Source organism: Mobula birostris, chromosome 11, assembly GCF_030028105.1.
Source record: "Mobula birostris isolate sMobBir1 chromosome 11, sMobBir1.hap1, whole genome shotgun sequence".
Lineage (NCBI taxonomy): Eukaryota > Metazoa > Chordata > Chondrichthyes > Myliobatiformes > Myliobatidae > Mobula > Mobula birostris.
In genome coordinates this window covers 39,978,584-40,001,895 of record NC_092380.1, presented here as the reverse complement: position 1 = coordinate 40,001,895, position 23,312 = coordinate 39,978,584, and the positions used below count along the sequence as shown (strand labels likewise).

At 43.6% G+C, this 23,312-nt stretch overlaps 1 protein-coding gene across 6 annotated transcripts in view; it reads right to left on the bottom strand.

Annotated features, from left to right (window-relative positions):
- Nucleotides 1-18,358, bottom strand: part of madd (MAP-kinase activating death domain) — a 275,897-nt gene extending 257,539 nt beyond the window's left edge. For 5 of the 6 annotated variants that reach the window (XM_072272112.1, XM_072272113.1, XM_072272114.1 and 2 more), the window contains exon 1: nucleotides 18,288-18,358. The gene's annotated coding sequence lies outside the window, so the exon portion shown is untranslated. The remainder of the gene's footprint in view (nucleotides 1-18,287) is intronic. The other variant, XM_072272117.1, reaches the window with a different exon arrangement.
- Between the last annotated feature and the right edge of the window lie 4,954 nt (nucleotides 18,359-23,312).

The following is a 23,312-nucleotide window of genomic DNA, read 5'->3' as shown; positions in this document are numbered from 1 at the left end:
CAACATTTTCAAAGAATCTATGGAGAGGCCATTGGAGTGGGACTGGGATACCCTGTGATGTTACTACACTGCTTTACCACACATCCTTCACCAAGTGCTGTGACTCAGTAACTCACCCCACTGTCAGTCAGATGCTTGGAATCTATCAAGCCTCAGAAACGGCAATAAGGATGTTACACACATTAGGAACCAGTCTTATCTTGTGGGTCTATCCTTTGATAAGGTCCCTCATGGAAGGCTCATCTGGAAGATGAGATGTATGATGATGCAAGGGAAATGTATGGGATCCAAAGTGATTTGGAAAACTTGGATTCAGAATTCGCTTATCCATAGAAGACAGAGGGTAGTGGCCAACAGGACTTATTCTGACTGGAGATCTGATACGAGTGGTGTTCTGCAGGTATCCATACTAGGACCTTTGTATGTATATATACATATACGTACATACATTTAAATAACCTACCGTATATTCCGGAGTATAAGCTGACCCAGAGTATAAGCCAACCCCTTTTGTAGAGGTTTTTGATCTAACCAGAAAAGATCACAAGATCTCACATGCCGGTACTCAGCTTTGCCGGATCCAGAACCTGGAAATTTTGTGAACCAGTACCTGCTAAGAAAACAGGCCCACATATTGTAGAGCGTTATAAGCGAATTCTTAATAAATAAATCAGGGAGAGAAATTTTGGATTAGGTCTCCAATGGTAAAGAATCCTCTGAAATGTAACCCCCGTGAAACCATTTAGCGCCCATCGTAATCTCATTAAAACATAATCCGGGGTGGTGGGATCAGTACGTGTACTCAGTATTGAGTTTGCGACCACCATGTACGAAAGATTAAAACGAGTGTGATATGATGCTGGCTTCAAGCTGAAGGCTGTTGATTTTGCTAAAGGAATGAATAATTCTGCAGTTGCCAAGACGTTGAGTGTAAATGAGAAACAAGTGAGAGAGTGGAGAAAGGCAGAGGACACGCTGAGGGAAAATGCCAAAGACAAAACGTGCAAACCGCGGGAAAATATGCCAGTGGCCAGAACGCGAAGAAAAAGTTTTAGAGTGGGTGAATCACCAGCGATCGTCTGGATACATTGTTACCAGAGAAATGATTCGAGTTCAAGTGTTGAAATGGGACGAAAAACACTGTGAGGTCAGCGAAAATTTCAAAGCTATGCAAAGTTGGTGCACCTGATTTATGAATAGCCGTGATCTTGTGTTGAGACAAAAAAACAAAGATTGCTCAGAAAATTCCCATGGGGTGTTGTTGTTGTTTACGTCCGAAAACACTGATGGATGGACGAAGCGGGTTGCTTGAAGTGGGTTAAAGAAGTGTGGCGTCGACGTCCCAAAGGTCGCTACTTGTCTGGGATATGTTCAAAGCGCACTTGTCAGGTGAGACAAAAGCAGCATTGAAAGCTGAAAATACGGACATTGCAGTCATCCCTGGTGGTTTGATGTCCATGCTTCAGCCACTAGATGTGAGTTTAAACAAACCACTTAAAGAATTCCTGCGTCGACAGTGGAACGAATTTGACTAAAAAACAGCCAATAAATACGACCTGTCTTCCATGTATTCGTTTTCCAAAGTTGGCACCCTCTGTATAAGCCGACCCCCTAATTTTAGGACCAAAATTTAGGGCCAAATTCTCCGCTTATACACCGGAATTTATGGTAAATAAAAATTATAGATGAATAGGTTACTAAGTCCATAGATGATTCAAAGATTAGTGGTGCTGTGGATAGTGTAGAAGACTACCAAAGGACATAGCTCAGGTGCAGGTACGGGTGGAGGAATGGCAGATAGATTTAACCCAGCTAAATATGAAGTATTGCACTTTAGGAGATCAAACAAAAAGAGGCAGCACATTAATGATAAAACCCTTAACAGTGATGCGCAGAGGGATCTTGGGGTCTCAGTCCATAGATCTCTGAAAGTAGTTGCACAGGTTGATAGGGTCATAAAGAAAGTAGATGGCACATTTGTCTTTATTAGTAAAGGAACTGCGTTCAAAAGCTGGAAAGTTATGTTGCAGGTTTATAAAGCTCTAGCTGGACTGCATCTGGAGTATTGTATTCATTTCTGGAAGAACATGAAGGCTGTAGAGAGGATGCAGATGGAGGGATAAGGATCATGTGGAGGCATATGCCATTCGTTTAATGTGGTGTTATGGTCAATACAGACACCATAAGCTAAAAAGCCTATTCCTGTGCTGTTCTACATAAACCCCACCACCATTACCCTTACCACAACCTGGCTATTAATGTTGGATTGCACCTCTCACCAGCCAGCAGGGCGATCAAGGCACCCCCTACACAACCCACTAAGCCTCATGTCATGCCCTGAACCTCACCGCCATATCAACCTCAACTGGCAGAGAGCACATCACATGAATGTTAATCTATAAACAGCCACACAAACACTTCAATCTCATTTCAGCATGTGAAAAAAAAAACAAGTTTGCTTTCCAACAGCACCTTTCAGGGCTTATCAAAGACTTTGCAGGTACTAGCAGATATTAAAGTACTTCAAAGTGACAACACTTATGTAGAAAACAGTAACCAACAGACAAATGAAATCCAACAATATGCAATAGTAATCCAATATGGAGAACTTCCATCATTGCACAGGGCAGAGTAAAGTCTTCTGCTCCTTAGGAGGTGAGGGGAGAACACCACCCAATTGACATCTCCCATGAAAGACAGCCTTCTTAAAATACACCATTCCCACTGCCCTACCTTGCACTGCCAACTAGATCTTTATGCTCAAGTCTCCAGAGAAGACTTGGATCCATCCTAATCTAAAAATTAGATTCCATTCTTTAATGCCCGAGAGATTTATGCATATATAACCGAAAGAACTTCAAAAAGATGATATCTCAATCCTTCAAACATGCAATGATTAGTCCACATTTCTGTCTGTTGAAGCCCATAAATAATTCACTGTTGTTTTGTTCATGAAGGTGTCTGATCACTCAGGACAGAGCAATACACTGTGTTCACCACATACACACAGTGACAAAGATTCCATCAGAAAGCAAACCATTAGAATGTTAGAAAGTATTTTTGACAAGAATAGGCCATTCACCCCAACAAAGCTTGCCAAATTCCTATTCACATAGTGAGTTGAAATAACTATCAACTTTAGGTTTGAAAGTCTCTCCAAGGTACTACTCTCAACTACACAACTAGGTAACACACATAAAAGTTGCTGGTGAACGCAGCAGGCTAGGCAGCATCTCTAGGAAGAGGTACAGTCGACGTTTCGGGCCAAGACCCTTCGTCAGGACTAACTGTAAACTAGCTCTTCTTTCAGTTAGTCCTGACGAAGGCTCGCGGCCCGAAACGTCGACTGTACCTCTTCCTAGAGATGCTGCCTGGCCTGCTGCATTCACCAGCAACTTTTATGTGTGTTGCTTGAAATTCCAGCATCTGCAGATTTCCTTGTGTTTGCGTTACACAACTAGGTACGTGCCCACAATTCACTATGTAAAGAAATGCTTCCTGATATTATTCTGAAATCTCCCCTTAACCAGTCTCCACTTATGGCCCCGTGTCCTTGATGGTGAATTAATTTTGAAATAGCAGCTGGCACTCACTTTACTTATACCATTTAATAATTTTGAACAATTCTATCATGTCTTCTCTCATTCTGCATTCACTTAGCTAAGAAGATTTAATTCTTTCATTCTTTCTTCACAGCTCATACCCCGCAGAACTGGAATGAGTCGAGTCACCCTGCTCTGGACTCTCTGTGGTGCCTTCACATCCCTCATACAATATGGAGACCAAAATTCTACACAGTATTCAAGGTGTGGCCTCACAAGCCCATTATACAGCTTAAGGAGAATGTCTCTTGACTTGAACTCCACTGAGCGCATTATATGGCCAAACATTCTATTAGCCTTCCTAATCGCTTCTGTGCGTTGTCTGGATGTTGATAGTGATGAGCCTACCAGGATGCTCAAATCCTTCTCATACAGTGTGCTTCCTAACTCAAGTTTCCCCATTATATATTTATATCTGATACTTCTACTTCCTATATGTAATACTTCACATTTACTTACATTAAATTTCATCTGCCATTCTCTGCCCACATCTGGATTTTGTTACAATCTAACTGCCCTCCCCTAATTCTGTGTCATCAGCAAACAGTCATTCAATAACTCAATGAATTCACTTTCCTGTAATCTATTAGTCACTGGGTTCTCCCACTCAATATTTGGGAAATTAACATCTCCCATAACTATAACATCTCTCTCAGAACTCGCTTTTCTAATTATCTGATAGAGTTGTTTATTAAAATTACTATTAGCATTAGGGGTCTGTAACATACACCCAACATTATTCCTTTATCCTTATAGCTTCCAATTCTCACCCAAATATCTTCACTCAGTCTCAATTCATCTCCTATCACAAGCAACCTTGCGATCCCCCTTTACAATCTTGCCCATCTTTCCCAAGTTATATTCATCATCATCCTTTGAGGTCAGCCAGGTTTCAGTTATTGCTATTATATCATACTTATAAACACTTGCATATAATTCCAGCTCGTTTATTTTATTTTTAATACTTCTTGCATTTTTACAGGCCATCCTTCATCTATTACTGATGTTTTGTTTCCTACTCCAACCCATTTTTATATTTTTGAAGTCTATAATTAGTTTTTGGGGGCCAGCTGGTGGTGCAGTGACATCAGCGCCGGACTCCAGAGCGAAGGTTCCTGAGTTTGAATCCAGTCGGGCCGCTCCCGGGCACTCTTTCCATCTGTGCCAGGTTGAGTGTCGAGCTCACAACTCGGCCTCGTAAAAAAAAACTGCGCTGTGAGAAGGACGTGGGGGACCACTCATGGAATCTTTCCTCCAAGACAACCACTTGAAAAAAAAAGTGGTCGCCGAGGCTCTGGCAGAGTATGGCATACAAGAAAAAATTAGTTTATGTCCTAATATGTTATTTTCCACTATGGTGTTTAAACAGTTGAGCTGCCCTATTCTAAGTTCCCTGTCCCCTCATTCCCTAGTTTAAACAGATCTCAACTAACCGAAGCATACGCCTGCCCAGTACGTTAGTGCCCCTCCGTTTCAAGTGCAAGATGTCCCGGCAGTACAAGTTCCATCTGCCCCAAAAGTAACCCAAAAACCTAAGCCCCTCAAACCTACACCAAGATTTAAGCCACATGTTATATCTTCTAATCTCCTTCATCTTACCTGTGACAGTGGCACGGGCAGAAATTCTGACAAGACCACCTTGTCAGTTCTGTCCCCAAGCTTCCCACCAAACTCTTTAAATCTGTCTTGCAGAACTGACAGCCTGCCCTTACTCATGCCATTTGTTCCGATGTGGACAACCTGAGGAGGGGAATCTCTCAGGCTAAACACACATACAAACAGAGAATCGAGGAGCATTTCAACTCCTCGGTCCCCCGGCGCATGTGGCATGGCATACAGGTCATTACAGACTTCAAACCACCTAGTACTGTGCCCCCTTCCAGATCTGCTTCCCTCCCTGATGAGCTCAATTACTTCTACGCTCGCTTTGACCGAGAGAACAAGGAGGTCACTCTCAAAGCGGATCTCCCACCTGGCGAACTGCCTCTCTCACTTCCCACCTCCGATGTTTGCGCCACCCTGAGCAGGGTGAATGTACGGAAGGCAGCTGGTCCGGATGGAATACCTGGCTGTGTACTCAAGAGTCTGAGCAGGGCAGTTGGCCAGGGTCTTCACAGACATTTTTAATCTGTCCCTGGCCCAGGGAGTTATCCCCACAAGCTTCAAGACCACCACCATCGCACCAGTGCCAAAGCATTCCACTGCCACGGGCCTGAATGACTTCTGCCCAGTTGCACTCAGCCCCATCACTGCAAAGTGCTTTGAGAGACTGGTTCTATCGCATCTGAAATCCTGTCTGCCCTCTACCCTGGATCCCCATCAATTTGCCTATCGCACCAACAGGTCAACAGAGGATGCCATCTCCACGGCACTTCACTCTGCCCTGACCCACCTGGACAGCCCCAACTCTTACATCAGAATACTGTTCATTGACTTTAGTTCGGCATTCAATAAATACTGTGATCCCCTCCAAGCTGATTGCCAAACTTCACCAGCTTGGTATCAGCTCATCCCTCTGCAATTGGACCTTGGACTTTCTGACTAACAGACCCCAATCAGTTAAGTTAGACAACTTCTCCTCCTCCACTTTCACCCTGAACACTGGCGTGCCTCAAGGCTGTGGGCTGAGCCCTCTTCGGTACTCCCTTTTCACCTATGACTGCATTCCTGTACATGGTTCTAACTCCATAATCAAGTTCGCAGACGACACCACAGTGGTTGGCCTGCTCAGAGGGGATGACGAGACAGCCTACAGGGACGAGGTCCAGCACCTGGCAGTGTGGTGTGCCGATAACAACCTGGCCCTTAACACCCAGAAGACCAAGGAGATCATCGTGGACTTCAGGCATGCTAGGAGCACGCTCACGTCTCCATCTACATCAACGGAGCTGTAGTGGAGGGTATATCAAACTTCAAATTCCTTGGTGTCCACATTTCCAAGGATCTCACCTGATCCCTGAACTCCTCCATCCTGATCAAAAAGGCGCAACAGCGCCTTTATTTCTTGCGGAGCATCAAGAAAGCGCACCTCTGTCCCAGGACACTGACAGACTTTTACCGCTGTACCATTGAAAGCATACTCACCAACTGCATCTAAGTGTGGTATGGCAATTGTCTCGTATCGGACCGCAAAGCACTCCAGCGTGTGGTGAAAACTGCCCAGCAGATTATCGGCACCCAACTGCCCCCCATTGAGAACATCTACCATAAACGCTGCTTGGGTAGGGCGAAAAGCATTATCAAGGATGCATCGCACCCTAACCATGGACTTTTTATTCTCCTCCCATCCGGTAGGGGCTACAGGAGCCTCCGCTGTCGCACCAGCAGGCACAGGAAGAGCTTCTTCCCTGAGGCTGTGACCCTGCTGAACCTCACATCACAGCGCTAAGTAGTATTGCACCCTTATTGTACTGTCTCAGTACTTTCATATTTGTGTGCTGTAGCACTTACTTATTATTCACAGTTATTTTGTAAATAACCCTATTCTTTGCATTTCTGGTCAGATGCTAAATGCATTTCATTGGCTTTGTAGCTGTACCCAGCACAATGACAATAAAGTTGAATCTAATCTAAACAATGACTAATAGATCCAGCCCAGCTCTGACCAGGAGCTTATCTATTCATCCAGGGAGGAGGTCTCCTCCTTGTGCTCCTTGTGAGCAACACATCATATAAGGCTACTTGTCAGTGCACATTCGATTCTCAACCCCCCCACCTCCAATCATAGAGTCCACTACTATCACTACTTCCTTTTTATGAAGTTTAGGATCAGGATCAGAGATGGTCCTGTGGAGCTCCTCTGTCCTGCTTACAAACTCAGAGGTTTCATGGTCATCGTCGACTATAGTTGGACACTCAACTCTGGGATGCACACCATCTCCCTAAGGGATATCTGGAGCACATCTGCCATTCTCTACAACATTGCAAGTCGGCTACCTCCTCCTCGTTCAGCCACTTTGTTCCTGAGGTTTTGGTTTTGTTCCTGAGGTCTTGATCCAAGTAGGATAAAAATGGCAAAAGTGAAGAAAAGAAATTAATAGATAAAGGAAATAATCTATAGCAAGTCACACAGATATGGCCAAAATCAATGCTTGAAATCCAATTGGTGTAGTGGTGGAAAGAAATTTTTGCTGGTAAAATAAATGTTTGAAGAAACCCTTCCACAGTTTTTCTGCCCAGACTTATCAAACTTCCATTTCTCAAACATGAGAATGCCTGGAGAATTAGGCAATCTTTCATCAAGCTGTCACAATAACACGTACTTCTCAACCAGCCAACAAGACCATTACAGTAACATCCCAAATTGATGTCAGAGACTCACTTCTGGCAATGTGCCTGATTACTGCTCCTAAACTATCACACACCATGTTACGTGGATGGCCCTAACATCTCTGAATCAGGCTAAAGGTGGTTCAGACCTATCATTCAGCATCACCCTTCACAGACATTCTCCTTGTTTTCCTAACATCCCCTGCTCTCCAACAAAAGCATTTTCGAATGTCTCAGCAGTTCTGAAGGATCATTGAACTAAATCAGGAACTGTTTCTCTCCCCACAAATACCTCATGATCTATCTCCAGCATTACCTGTTTTTACTCAGAGTACAGTAGTGTTTGCTTTTTGATTTTTATTAATTTCAGTTTTACTCAGACTCTTTAACACTCAGTCAAATGTCGTATATTTTACAATAACAGTTGATTTCACCCCAGCTCTACAGTTCAGGTCTCTGGTCTATCTTTGGCCCAAGGCTATGACAAAACAAGGAGCCAAGTATCCCTGACAAAATCCAAAAGTGGATATCATGAAGATTATTGATGAACCATGGTTTATAGTGGCTAAATAATCTACCAACCAAGACATCTTGGGAATGTGGGAGGAAACTCACGTGGTCACAGGAAGGATGCACAAACTCCACACCAGGGAGCCAACAGTTTGACCCAACATGGGCCAATGGCACTATGAGGCAACGACTCCACTGTGCTGTCCATTACTTTTGATGTTGCATCCATTATTCTGTGTACGTGGGCACTACGAACTGAGGCTCCACCTGTTGCAAGTAGGCTTGGACTCTCTACTGTGGAATGCCCCAGTCAGCTGGATGTTGCTCCACTACCTGTCCTTTGTGGAAGAGTTCTTTCAAGTAAACACCTTGGACCACAAGTCCATCAGGCCATGGTTAAGGCAGAACATACTGCAGATGCTGCAGAACTGTGACACTATGGATAGTGGATTTCTTCCATGAGCAGACTGCCTGAGCATCTGGCAAAAGGCCTTATTGCCAGATCTGACCGAAAAACACCAAGACTAGCTGGCAGTGAGAGGGGTCCACCTCTCAGAACATTCTTGTCCAGGCAACATATCAGCTCAGTATGCAGATACAGACTCCCACTTCTTTGCAGACTCTGAATTTGCTAAGAGGATGTGGAAAAGCATGCCCTGGTTCATTAGTTTAATTTTACAAACTCCCCCTCCTCTATCACTGAATACAAGGTGAATTACAGACAAATAATTTATGGTCAGGAAGATTCCTAAAAGACTTGCATCTTTCATGATCTCAAGGTCCAGGGTTTTACAACCAGGTCAGTACCTTTAAAGTGCAGTCACCGCTTGCATTATCACAAAATTTTTCCAGGAGTTAAAAAAAAAACCTCCTCCTTCAACCATTTTGGCCTTCTGAAGCACCCAGTGATTAGAACAGTGTTCCCGATGGGATTATGCATCATTGGCTGCAGCCAGTGATTAGTACAGTGTTCCCGATGGGATTACTCATCATTGGGTGCAGTCAGTGATTAGCACAGGGTTCCCGATGGGATTACTCATCATTGGCTGCAGCCAGTGATTAGTACAGTGCTCCCCATGGGATTACTCATCATTGGGTGCAGTCAGTGATTAGCACAGTGCTCCCGATGGGATTACTCATCATTGGCTGCAGCCAGTGATTAGTACAGGGTTCCCGATGGGATTACTCATCATTGGGTGCAGTCAGTGATTAGTACAGGGTTCCCGATGGGATTACCCATCACTGGCTGCAGCCAGTGATTAGCACAGTGTTCCCGATGGGATTACTCATCGTTGGGTGCAGTCAGTGATTAGCACAGGGTTCCCGATGGGATTACTCATCATTGGCTGCAGCCAGTGATTAGTACAGTGCTCCCGAAGGGATTACTCATCATTGGGTGCAGTCAGTGATTAGCACAGGGTTCCCGATGGGATTACCCATCATTGGCTGCAGCCAGTGATTAGTACAGTGCTCCCGAAGGGATTACTCATCATTGGGTGCAGTCAGTGATTAGCACAGGGTTCCCGATGGGATTACCCATCATTGGCTGCAGCCAGTGATTAGCACAGTGTTCCCGATGGGATTACTCATCATTGGGTGCAGTCAGTGATTAGTACAGTGTTCCCGATGGGATTACTCATCATTGGCTGCAGCCAGTGATTAGCACAGTGTTCCCGATGGGATTACTCATCATTGGGTGCAGTCAGTGATTAGTACAGGGTTCCCGATGGGATTACCCATCACTGGCTGCAGCCAGTGATTAGTACAGTGTTCCCGATGGGATTACTCATCATTGGGTGCAGTCAGTGATTAGTACAGGGTTCCCGATGGGATTACCCATCATTGGCTGCAGCCAGTGATTAGCACAGTGTTCCCGATGGGATTACCCATCATTGGCTGCAGCCAGTGATTAGCACAGTGTTCCCGATGGGATTACTCACCTTTGGGTGCAGTCAGTGATTAGTACAGGGTTCCCGATGGGATTACCCATCATTGGCTGCAGCCAGTGATTAGTACAGTGCTCCCCATGGGATTACTCATCATTGGGTGCAGTCAGTGATTAGCACAGTGCTCCCGATGGGATTACTCATCATTGGCTGCAGCCAGTGATTAGTACAGGGTTCCCGATGGGATTACTCATCATTGGGTGCAGTCAGTGATTAGTACAGGGTTCCCGATGGGATTACCCATCACTGGCTGCAGCCAGTGATTAGCACAGTGTTCCCGATGGGATTACTCATCATTGGGTGCAGTCAGTGATTAGCACAGGGTTCCCAATGGGATTACTCATCATTGGCTGCAGCCAGTGATTAGTACAGTGCTCCCGAAGGGATTACTCATCATTGGGTGCAGTCAGTGATTAGCACAGGGTTCCCGATGGGATTACCCATCATTGGCTGCAGCCAGTGATTAGCACAGTGCTCCCGAAGGGATTACTCATCAGTGGGTGCAGTCAGTGATTAGCACAGGGTTCCCGATGGGATTACCCATCATTGGCTGCAGCCAGTGATTAGCACAGTATTCCCGATGGGATTACCCATCATTGCCTGCAGCCAGTGATTAGCACAGTGTTCCCGATGGGATTACTCACCTTTGGGTGCAGTCAGTGATTAGTACAGGGTTCCCGATGGGATTACCCATCATTGGCTGCAGCCAGTGATTAGTACAGTGCTCCCCATGGGATTACTCATCATTGGGTGCAGTCAGTGATTAGCACAGTGCTCCCGATGGGATTACTCATCATTGGCTGCAGCCAGTGATTAGTACAGGGTTCCCGATGGGATTATTCATCATTAACTGCAGTCACAGATGTCACAATCAAGGTGACACACAGATTGCTGGAAGTACACGAGCAACATAATTAGTGCATTCCAGACTTCAACAGTCTTTCTGATCTGTTGCAATTAAGTGCTCACATACAATTATGAAAGCAACAACTCTTTGCTTTTAATCAGAGCTATAGCTGATGCAAGGTTATCAGATGCCTAGTCCAGGCCTGTCACTAATTAAAGGACATACTGTACAGGGTGATAGTTTACTGTAAAATGTGGGACCTATTAACTAACCAAGTTTATTTCACGCAGCCACTTTTTTTTTTACTATTAACTGATGTCATTTTGTTTTTTCTCCATACATCTCCATCAACACATTCAGATGCTCCTCTGATGATTGCAAACAAACCTGAAAATTCTGTACTCAGATATATGCAAATCAAAGACTATGCACCACTTCCCAAGAATCTTCACAGGAGGAATGACCAAAGGGCTGTGCTGTAATTCTCCAGTCTTCACTAGTCATTCTGGTTGTGTGGTACAACACTAAGACAGTGCTACATTGCAGTTATGAATTATTTCTATTAGTGATTATTGATAACTCCAGTAACAAACATGCATACTCCTTTAATACTATAAATACACTAAATGTTAGGCCCAGAAGCATAAACAGAGGGACCTTGGTTTATGTACAAAGATTCTTGAAGTTGGCAGGACAGGTAGATGATATGAATACAAATTAAAATTTAACACATATTAATTGAAACATAGTGAATTGCATCATTTTCAGCCTTCGAACTTGGAGCAGAAGCTTAGACTTGGACTCCAGCCTGTCCTCCAGTTCCACCACATCCCTATCCCTAAATCCCAACTGCCCTCCGAACCTAAAACATCCATACGAACCTAAAATAATAAAAAACAACTAAATCTGAGCTGTAACCTTAATGCAGACTGCAGCTTGGCACCATCGTGAAACTCCTACTTATGAGATACAACATATCCCTGGAAAGGTTGGGAACAGAAAAAGTAGGTACTAGAAAATAGTATAGATAGATATGTAATGATTCCTCAAGCTGGTCATAGTCGGGGGATGTAGTGGTAGTAAGCTCTATTTATTAAATGCTTCCAATGACGTGCGTCCCAAATAGCCTCTGACAACCAAATCCAACTCCTGGCCTTCATGCATGGTGTAACTACTAAGTACGGCAGAACCATTTCAATTGACAGAAGAGGCAAAAGTGGGTTACTGGTGCCTTAAAACCAGTTGCTTCAGGCAGATGGGCTCATCAGCTGCAGTTGGCAGCTCATCCAGAAGGTAAACTCTGATTTCAAAAGTCTACCGCCTTACTACTATACCTACTCATGGGAAAGGCTTCAGGAGTAAACCCAGAGGAAAAACCCGGAACTGGAATTCCTTAGGCAGTTCCACGTTGAGTTCAACGCTGACTGGGAACTCCTGTGACGCCGCTGGTGCCAAACTGTATCAGTCTCTGCCATTTCTTTGGATTCATCAGCTGTGTGGACAGAGGAAGCCTTCTCTATGGGCAACAGTTTGCTCTCAATATCAAACTGCCCTGGCCTGCATAGGTAGCTAAGACGCAACATCCATGGCTGATCCTGATCAATGGAAGGCCGAGCTACATGATATGCACATTGGACATGGTGGCTGGAGCATCTCATGATCCAACAATTGTTGGGCATCAAAGCTACCAGGATCTCAGCTCTTTTCACATTTCTATGATTTCTGTGAAATAGATGCCTGTGAGTTACCCTGGTCGACCTTCACTAATCCAGCACCATTGGGACCTGAGGAGTGCCGGATTAGTGAAAATGCCAAATTACAGAAGGATCACATTAGGCATAATCAATGTCGGATTATCGAAGGAACCGGATTACAGGTAGTCGGATTAGTGAAGGTCGACCTGTACTGCATGAGCACACACCTACCTACTCCCACCTGGCCCAAAACAGCCTACAATATCCCCTACAGTCTTCCCATTCCATAGATAGTCAGCCCAACAGGTTCATGCCACCCAAGACTCCCATCTAAGCTAGCAATATTTGTTCACATTTGGCCCTTATGCCTTTACCATGTACTTATCAAAGTACTATTTAACTGTTGTTAATGTACCTGCCTCAACTACTACCCCGGCAGCTCATTCCATATATGGACCACCCTCTGGGTTAAAATGTTGCCCCTCAAGTTCCTTTTCAATCTCTCCCCTCCACCTCAAACCTATGTGCTCTAGTCCTTGATTGCCCAGCCCTGGGGGAAAGACAGAGGGCATTCACCCATCTAAGTCCTTTGTGATTTTATATACTTCTCTTACACTTCAGGGAATAAAGTCGCAGTCTGATTGACCTCTCTCTATAACCCCAGTGACATCCTCGTAAATCTCCTCTGCAGCCTTCCCATTAATAGAACACAATATCCTAAATGTGACCACATCAACACCCTGTACAAAGATGCCTTCAAAGTATGCCAAGCAGATTCTACCATGGGTTCAACTTTGATGGCCTGTCATGACTCTACCCTGTGTGATCCTGCAACACCCATAAAGATGCCACAGCAGAATAGCTGTATTTTAGCAACTGTTTTATTACCAGATAGAAATTTGTTTCTGTGCTCAGTGTTCACGTGGCTCAGTTGGTAGAGCTCTTGCTTAAATGAGATTGTTGTGAAAACAAGCCCTACTCCATCACCTTCAGCATAAAAATTTCAGAATGGGATCCCAGTGTGAATGCAGAACAAGTGAACAAAACTTCCCTCTCACGAGCACATGAAATGCCTCACAATATTTGTAAACAGAACAGGGAGGTTACTCCTATATGCTAGCCAGTATCTATCCCTCAACCAACATTAAAAAAATGGATTATCTGCTCATTATCACATTGCTGTTTGTGAAAGCTGGTGGTGTATAAATTGACTGCTATACTCCTGTACAACATGGACAACAGCAAAAGTACTTCTTTTGCAAGAAAAGCAAGTCATCTTTCTTCAGAATCAGGTTTATTATCACTGACATAGGTTGAGAAATTTGTTTCGAGTGACAGTAGTACACTGAAAGAAAAAAAATAGAGCAAAAGAGGAATAGTAATGGCAGAGGGGGAAAATCTGTTACTGAAACACTGGGTGTGGATCTTCAGACTCCTGTACTCCTCCCTGAAGGTAGCAATGAGAAGAGAGCACGTCCTGGATGGTAGGAGTCCTTGAAGATGGATTCAGCCTTGAGGCACTGCCTTTTGAATAGGTCCCCAACAATATGGATAGTTGTGCCCATGATGTTTCTTCACCTTCACCTTCCTTTAGCTTTTCTTGCCAGCTTTCTTTCAGCAAGGATACAGTCAAACACTGCACCCTAACATGGACCTGAACCCACCCTTATGTAAACCTGCCTCACCAAAAAAGGCAAACTGTTGAGCAACTGAGGTACAAAAATGACTCTGAGACCATTCAATGCAAGAACTTCTTCCAACTTACCGCCACAATTTTCACTATATACAATTTACTACCTTCTAATACTATGCTCTCAGCCTTTTGCCAATATGAATCTGCCCTACATATTACCAGGACACTACTCACAAAAAAGCCTAGTAGTTGGTTTAATTCTGGTTTACAGTATGACTATGAGACCTACTGAAAGACATCCGTTGTAATATCTCACACTACCAAGCAAAGGACAGGTGTAAACTGCCCTATCTGTATCATTCTTCTGGATGAGCAGAGCAGACAATCGCTCTGGATTGGCACTCACTTCTCATGGATGACTCATCTATCAACTGTAAAACGCATACACACCAATAAACCAAACATTGATCATAACACTACAAATGCAAATGCGCCACTAAATAACTGAATTGCAAGTTTAGCTTGCTACAGATGGAAACACCAAATATTTTGCAGATGCTGGGGTCAAAGCAACACGCGCAATATGCTAGAGTAGTGGTCACCAACCTTTTTAAGCCCAAGATCCCCTACCTCGACCTCAGTGAAAGGCAAGATCTACCTACTAAATGGTTTAGAGAAAAAACAGCTCAGATTGTACTTCCAATTTGAGGCCTTTTATTTGGGCGAATTGTTATTTGAATTATACAAAATACTTTTGTCAAACTTTCAAATTAATTCAAACAAGAAAACACTGTAACTAGCATATCAAACAGGCCATAGATGTCTTTCTTTAAGAATATTACAATACTTCACACCTTTAATTCTAAGTTTCATTATTTAATTTTATTTCAACACGAAAAATAAATGAATAAAAATTGACTGTTGCACTCAGTGTGATGACTGGAGCTGAATACTTTCTGCTAGTTCCCTGAAATTTGGCTCATAACTACAGACAGCCAGTCTGAGACAGTCTGTGAGGTGTAGGGTTGCCAACTGTCCCGTATTTCCCCCACTAAGGTAGAGCGTTCCTATGAAACCTTTCGTGCCGAAATGCTTGATGCCAAAGAAACAATTACCATTAATTTATATGGAAAAAAATTTTGAGTGTTCCCAGATCCAAAAAAATAACCTACCAAATCATACCAAATAACATCTACCAAATAAAACCTAAAATAACACTAACATATAGTAAAAGCAGGAATGATATGATCAATACACAGCCTACATAAAGTAGAAATAATGAAGATTAAGCCAAAACCGATTCGTGGGGTAAAAATAATTGGCATGTACGCGCATGCACAGGCAGGTGCCTGCGCAAGGCTTCATGGTCATGGTAGTCTTTCTCGGGGTAAACACAAATGTCCCGGGATTTGACTGCTACTTTTGTCCCTTATTTGGGAGTGAGAAAGTTGGCAACCCTAGTGAGGTGGCTGTCAGTAAGTCAGCTCCTGTACTTAGATTTAATAATTTTCATCTGTGAAAATGCAATTTCACATTGATAATTTGACCCGAAGTAAGGACTGACTTTTAGTGCTGTAAAACTAATGCACACACCGTGCATTGCTCGGCCCCATCAGTAGTAATTGCCACCAGTTTATGAATGGGGATGTCATTTTCACGGACATTTTTTTTAAACTCATTGTAAATATCCTCATCTCTCATTCTTTCCTTTAATTGCAAAAGAGTGAGGAAGTCCTCCTTTGTTGTAAAATCCTGGAAAGCCATTCTGACAAATACAACAAGCTGAGCTGTTTGCATTACATCCAGGGATTCATCGAACTGTAGTGAAAAATAATCATGTCCTCTGACGGTGACTCTACCCTCTTTGTCACTGTTGCAGGGCCAAGCCGTATATTATGTATTGCAGCTGTGGTGCCGTTTTTGTTTTTAAAGTCACTAAAAACAGTCTCTGCAGTAATGACCATTGCTTCCTTGAATAAATCGCCGTCTGCAAAAGGCTTCTTGTGTTCAGCCAAAAGGTGACTTACACAAAATGATGCTTCAATAACAGCCTTAGTTTGAGTAGCATGTTTTGTGGAAAACTATTGCTGGGCCTTCAACCCCGATTTCAGCTCAACTTTCCAGGCATGAATTGCGCGGGGGGGGGGGGGGCGGGTAGGCGTCTTTAAATTCTAGATGGAATTTGTACGTTTTCGCCTTCTTTCGTGGAGCCTCCGCTATGCTATCAGGATATCACGAGCAATTGACGATTGCGTCGCCTCTGATCTGAGCCGACATTTACATACCGGGCGGCACCTAATTAATTAGTTTATTTCGGCCTATTTTTCTTAAAGATGTGCTGTGTGCATCCTGACTACCGCTGCACCCCTGCATGCTTCGCGGCCCGGAGGTTGGGGACCACTGCCGTATATTGATGTTTGTGACAGTCTGATCTGATTGGTCACTTTGATGCAGCACTTGCTACGCTGAAAACGTGGTGCATGGCGGGGGAACTACACACATGTGCACTGGCAGAAAGAACGGAACTAAACCCCCGCAACCCAGAAACAATCTCTCTTTACAAACAGCTTTTTAGCAAAAATATTGCTATATTACCATTATCCTAATTAGTATTACTTACTTTTATAATGCTCACATTACAACAGTATTTGTGTTACTTATTTTTGATTTTTCTTCAGGATCTACTGGGAAAGTCTCAAAGATTGACCGGTTGGCGACCCCTACGCTAGAGGAACTTAGCAGGTCAGGCAGCATCTGTGAAAACAAACAGTCAACGTTTCGGGCCCGAAACGTTGACTGTTCGTTTCCACGGATGCTGCCCGGCCTGCTGAGTTCCTCCAGATGGAAACACCAGATCCATAACCTAGAACAAAATCACTAGTCATCTATCAGGGGAACAGTCTAATTTGCAGAGCACATGGTTTACCCTGTAAAATGCAGAAAATGGTACTCCTGCACTCACACTTGCACTTGGTAGAAGGGAGGTGGGAGTAAGTGGTAGCACTGAAATACAGAGGGTATCAGAGAACTTAAGACCCACCTCTCCTTTAAAAAAGAATGAAGTTGGATTAGATGTCTTGTACATAATCCTCATCAAAGTATCTTTTACATGTTCCACCTTCACATATTCAACACACAATTATCCTACACGCAACTGCAGAGGCCATCTGCAGAAAGGCAGAAAATGGCACAAGGACAAATTACTTGCCCTACACAGTGGATCCATGGTACCCAAAGCACAACATGCACTGGTGGAAAGCTCTTCACCAGGCCCAGATCCATCCACTCAGCCGCAGGCCACCACAAAATTGATAGGTGGGTTTTGCAGATTCCTTCATGTGACCTCTATTAACAGAGCTACTGAACCACGGACAACAATTAGCGCTTGATGTAAAGGATCAGGGACGGGAATGTCAATGGTGAGGGGAAAAAACAATATGATACCAAAACAAAAATAGGTCAGCCGTTACCAGAACAGCCGCGATTCATATGAGGCAGATAGGGCGACTGCCTCCACAGGATCTGCCTTTAAACCTCCGCTGTAAAAGGGGCACGGGATGCGACACCAGCGCTCAGGGTGGCGTGAACACCAGGGCCCGGCCCTTCCGCAGAGACCCACCCCGACCCCTCTCCGCAAGAACCCTGCCGCAGCCACCGTCGACCTCGGTATGTCACCCGCGCTCCAGGAACAGGGTCCCGGGGCCAGTGGGAGTTCCGGTTATACAGCACCCTTGGCAGGAGAGAGGCCAGTCTGTCCCCATTCCCACACGCCCCAATCTCACTCACCCGTCCCTCCAGACCACTGTCCCCCGCACTACAGCTTCCGTGCTGGTTCCCAACGCGCCTGCGCAAGACCTCCTCCTTTCTCGATTACGCCACTCTGCTGGTAGCCGTGCGCGTGCACTATGCTCCCCTAGACCCTGACGGGATCGTGCGCGTCGCCCCAGCAACCACCGAGATCGAGGCCGAGTTGTTGTGGTCGGCCTGATGTTTCTGACTGCTGAATTCTGTTAAACCTCCGTGTCCACTCGTCTTCAGCTTGGATGCAAGCAATCACTGAGGATGCCCTTAGATTTAGACCAGTTCAAGGTTATATTCATCAGGGTGCAATTGTGGAAATTGCAGTAAGCCAGTTGTAGTCAAGTGAGACCGCTGGAGTCACCTTTGCTTTTTGACTGCGGTAGTGTATACTCAGGTCAGATGAGTGAGAGTTTTACAGAAAGGTCTTCCTAAAACCTTTGCAATAGGGGGTACCGGAGACAGACGAGATAACAGAAGGATGTGAAACATACTTAGGCTCTATTGTCCCTACTAACTCAAAAACATCTTTCCACTTGAACAACAGGAATTCTGCAGATGCTGGAAATTCAAGCAACACACATCAAAGTTGCTGGTGAACGCAGCAGGCCAGGCAGCATCTCAAGGAAGAGGTACAGTCGACGTTTCAGGAGTCCTGACGAAGGGTCTTGGCCTGAAACGTCGACTGTACCTCTTCCTAGAGATGCTGCCTGGCCTTTCCACTTGGACACCTTTATTGTGAAAGGCAATTGATATCATTGCCCGGTATGGAAACACCAATGCCCAAGACCGGGAAAGCTTAGAAAAATTAGTGGATATCACTGGAAAAGCCCTCTCCATTATTAAGCACATCTACAGGGAGTGCTGCCACAACAAAGCAGCATCTATCAGCAAGACACCCACTATTCTCATTGCCACCATCTGAAAAGTTTCACACCACCAGGTTCAGAAACAGTTATTATCCTTTAACAATCAGGCTCCTGAACCAGTGTGGATAACTTCACTCACCTCAACACTGAACTGATTCCACAACCTATGGACTCACTTTTGAAGAATCTAAACTCATGTTCTTAATACTATCTATATATTTAATTGTTTCTGTATTGTGTTTTTGCTCATTTATTTATTTGAGGAGTCCCTGGATAGTGCATTGGGAAGAGGTGAAAGATTTGTGGCGGTCTGGGAGAGTGCCATATGATGGGGAGTGTTTGGTGGGGGTGGAAGAGAGAACAAAATGCAGAAAGGAGGGGGGAAGGGAAGATGTGTGTGCACGAGGGTGGTGGATCTTGTTGGAGTTGGTGGAAATTGGGAAGAATGATCAGTTGAATGTAGCGGCAGGTGGGGTGGAAAGTATTGCTCCAATCAGGAGGAAAGGAGATGAGATAAATGGACTAGATGTAGACTTTGTCCACAGTATTGAAGGGAAGTCATGTTCAGGAAGCAGGGAGACATCTCAGAAGCATCTGTATAGAATGTCTCATCAGAGAAAATGCAATACAGTAGGAAATGGGAGAATGGAATGATGTCCCTACAAGAGACAGAACAGGAGGAAGTATAGTCACAAAAGTCATGGGAGTCCCTACTGGGCATGTAATAGGTTTTTGATGGTCATTGCAGACTTAGGAGCCCAAAGATGTTGTTTTCTATATTATGTTTAAAATCATTAACATTTTACTAAGGGATTCAATTGCACATCTAGCAATTGGTATTCAGAATGAGATACCATCAGTTTCCATATATAATCCATTCAGTATTAGCATGTGACATCAGTCCTCAGCACAGCCAACAAATGCACACAGAATTATAATGGGATCCTTATCTCCTCCAGCTAAACTCTCCATTGAATTAGAATGACAGTCCTGTCTTCTGTGTATCTAGACATTACAAGGAGTTTTAGAATGTGACCTCATTGATTGTATATTCATCCCCCACAGCCCTTGTGTATCCACTGGAGTATATTAGAAGCCCATCGCTTAAAGAACCAGGAACCCAGAAAATAATATAATTACACTAATTTTACCACTTAAATTTCATGAAAATCAAAGTTGGTTTAATTGAAAACCCAGTGTTTGGAACTTTTGCACAAAATATATAAAAGGAACTGAATCCTATGTAAATCCAAACATTGTGCAAAGTTGAAATGGGACCCAGTCCTATAACCAACCACGGCACAGAGGCTAAGAATCCATTTCCTCAGAAAAAATAATCAAAGGTGGAGCTCACTTCTCAGTACATTCAACACAGGAAAGGTAAGTTCCTGTAAGAAGGAAGGACAGGAATAGAAAGATAAGAGAACCTTGGATATCCAGAAAGTTGATCAATTTAGTCAAGAAGAAAAAGGGTAAGTATGTAAAGCTTTAGAAGTTAGGATCAAATGAAGGACATGAGGAGCGTAAATAAGCTAGAAAAGAACAAAAGAAGGGAATTGGGAAAGCCAGGAGGGACCATGAAAAATCCTTGACAAGTAGGATTAAGAAGAATCCCAAGACATTCTATAGAAACATCAAGAGCTAGAGGATAACGAGAGAGACGGTGGGACCACAAGGTTAAAGGGGGAACATTTGCTTTGATGTGAGTGAGGTACTTAATGAGTACTTTGCTTCAGTATTTACCAAGGACGGGAATGGAGGATGAGGAGATCAGTGCTAAGTGTATAAATATGTTAGGGTGTTTAGAGATCAATGAGGAGGAAGTGTTGTGCTGGGACCTCTGCTGTTTATGATGTATGTAAATGACAGATGAAAAAGTACATCGTGGGTTAGTAGATTTGAGGATGATGCCAAGATTGGTGGAATTGTGGATAGTGTAGAAGACTGGCAAAGAATACAGCATGATATAAATCAGTTGCAAATATGGGCTGAAAAATGGCAGATAAGGTTTAACCCTGATAAATATGAGGTATTGCACCCCACTAGGGCAAGATCCTTAACAGTGTTGCAGAGCAGAGAGATCTTGGGATCCAAGTTCATAGCTCCCTGAAAGTGGCTACGCAGATCAATAAGGTGGTTAAAAAGGCTTATGGAATGCTTGTTTTTATTAGTCAAGGTATTGAGTTCAAAAGTCAGGAGGTTATGTTGCAAATTTATAAAACTCTGGTTAGGCCCCATCTGAAGTATTGCGTACTGTTCTGGAAGTACTATAGGAAGGATGTTGATACTTTGGAGAAGGTGCAGAAGAGGTTTATCAGGAATCTCCTTGGTTTAGAGGACATGTGTTATCACGTGAGGCAGGATAAACTTGGGTTGTTTTCTCTGGAGCATCAGAGGGCTGAGAGGTTCACAAGATTATGACAGGCATAGATAGAGTGGACAGAAAGTATCTGTATCCCAGGGTTGAAATGTCTAATTCGAGAGGGCAGGCATTGAAGGTGATGGGGAGTAGGTTCAAGGGGGATGTGAGGGGCATGTTTTTTACTCAGAGAATTGTGAAAGTCTGGAATGCATTGCCTGATGTGGAGGCAAATACATTAGAGGCTTTTAAGAGACGTTTGGATAGGCACATGGATGTAAGGAAGGTGGAAGGATATGGACATGGTGTAGGTTAGAGGGATTAGTGTTAGGGTGTTTTTGATCTGCTTTTCAGCTGGTTCGGCACAACATTGTGGGCTGGATGGCCTCTTCCTGTTCTATATTTTATTTCACACATTATATGTTGCCCTCTGTATTAGAATTAAAAATAATCAATATTTGAAGAGGATCACAGTAATTTGTACATACAACCAATGTCGTGTAATTATTTTATTTATTTATTTAGAGACACATCACAGATTAGGCCCTTCAAGCTGTGCTGCCCAGCAACCCCCAATTTAACCCTAACCTAATCACGCGACAATTTATCATAACCAATTAACCTACTCACTGGTCTCTGCATATCTCACCGCAGCACCCAATATTAGAATGGGATCTCATACTCTGTAAATAATCATTGCTAATATCACTAGATTGGGACTGAAAAGCAAAAAAAAACAACTACAAATGCTGGAAATCTAAAATAAAATGGAAAATGCTGCATCTCTGCATCAGGTTTATTATCACTGACTTGTTCTGAAACTTGTTTTGTTTCAGCAGTTTGGTTCAAGAAATAATTCGTACAGCTACCAAAATAAGTCAATAGTATAACAGAGGAATAGCAAGGTAGTGTTCATGGGTTCATGGTCTGTTCAGAAATTTGATGGCAGAGGGGAAGAAGCTGTTCCCAAAATATTGAGAATGGGTTTTCAGTCACTAACCTCCTCCTTGATGTTAGCAATGCGAAGCGGGCATGTCTTTAATAATGAATGTTGCCAGTGAAGACAGAAACAGTTAATATTTCATATCATTGACCTGTAATAAGGGCTGGAAGTTGAATGTATTTGAATTGTCAGAGAGAGGTGGAGAGAACAGAGGAACAGCTGTCAAAGAGCAGAGACAAAGGTTTCTCAAGTGCACAACATATTTGGAGCTACTTCAATAATACATGGGTGATGGCAGAGAGAAAGAAGCTGCTGTAACTGTGTGAGAAGCAGAACACAGTAGTTGTTGGAATTCTGAACAGACAGCATTCAGAGAGGGAAAGCTGAGTTCATGTTACAGGGTGATGACTTTACATCAGTACTGATAGTCCTGATATAAACAGGACTATGAAGTTTTAAACTTAATAATTGATCAGGATTCCTGCCTTCCTGCCTTTTCTTTAATGTTTAGTTTTAGAATGTGCCCTCTGTAGTTTATTTATCCATTTCATAAATAACCACACACAGGAAAGAGTGATTACTTTGTACATTTGAGCTCTGATTATGCAATTACAGTGTGTAATTTGTGTAATCAGTCATTTGTGTCATCAGCCATTGTACTTTGTATGATAACACACTTATTTTCTTCATATCTGAGCTTTATGCATGATGTTAGAATTGGGTCTCATCCATGGTAGATCCAAACACTCAGCACTAAACTGAATCCCTCTCACCTGAGTGGAAAGCTATTGCACAAAATATGGACAAGGCAGATGTAACCAGGCAGATCACAGAGGATGGGG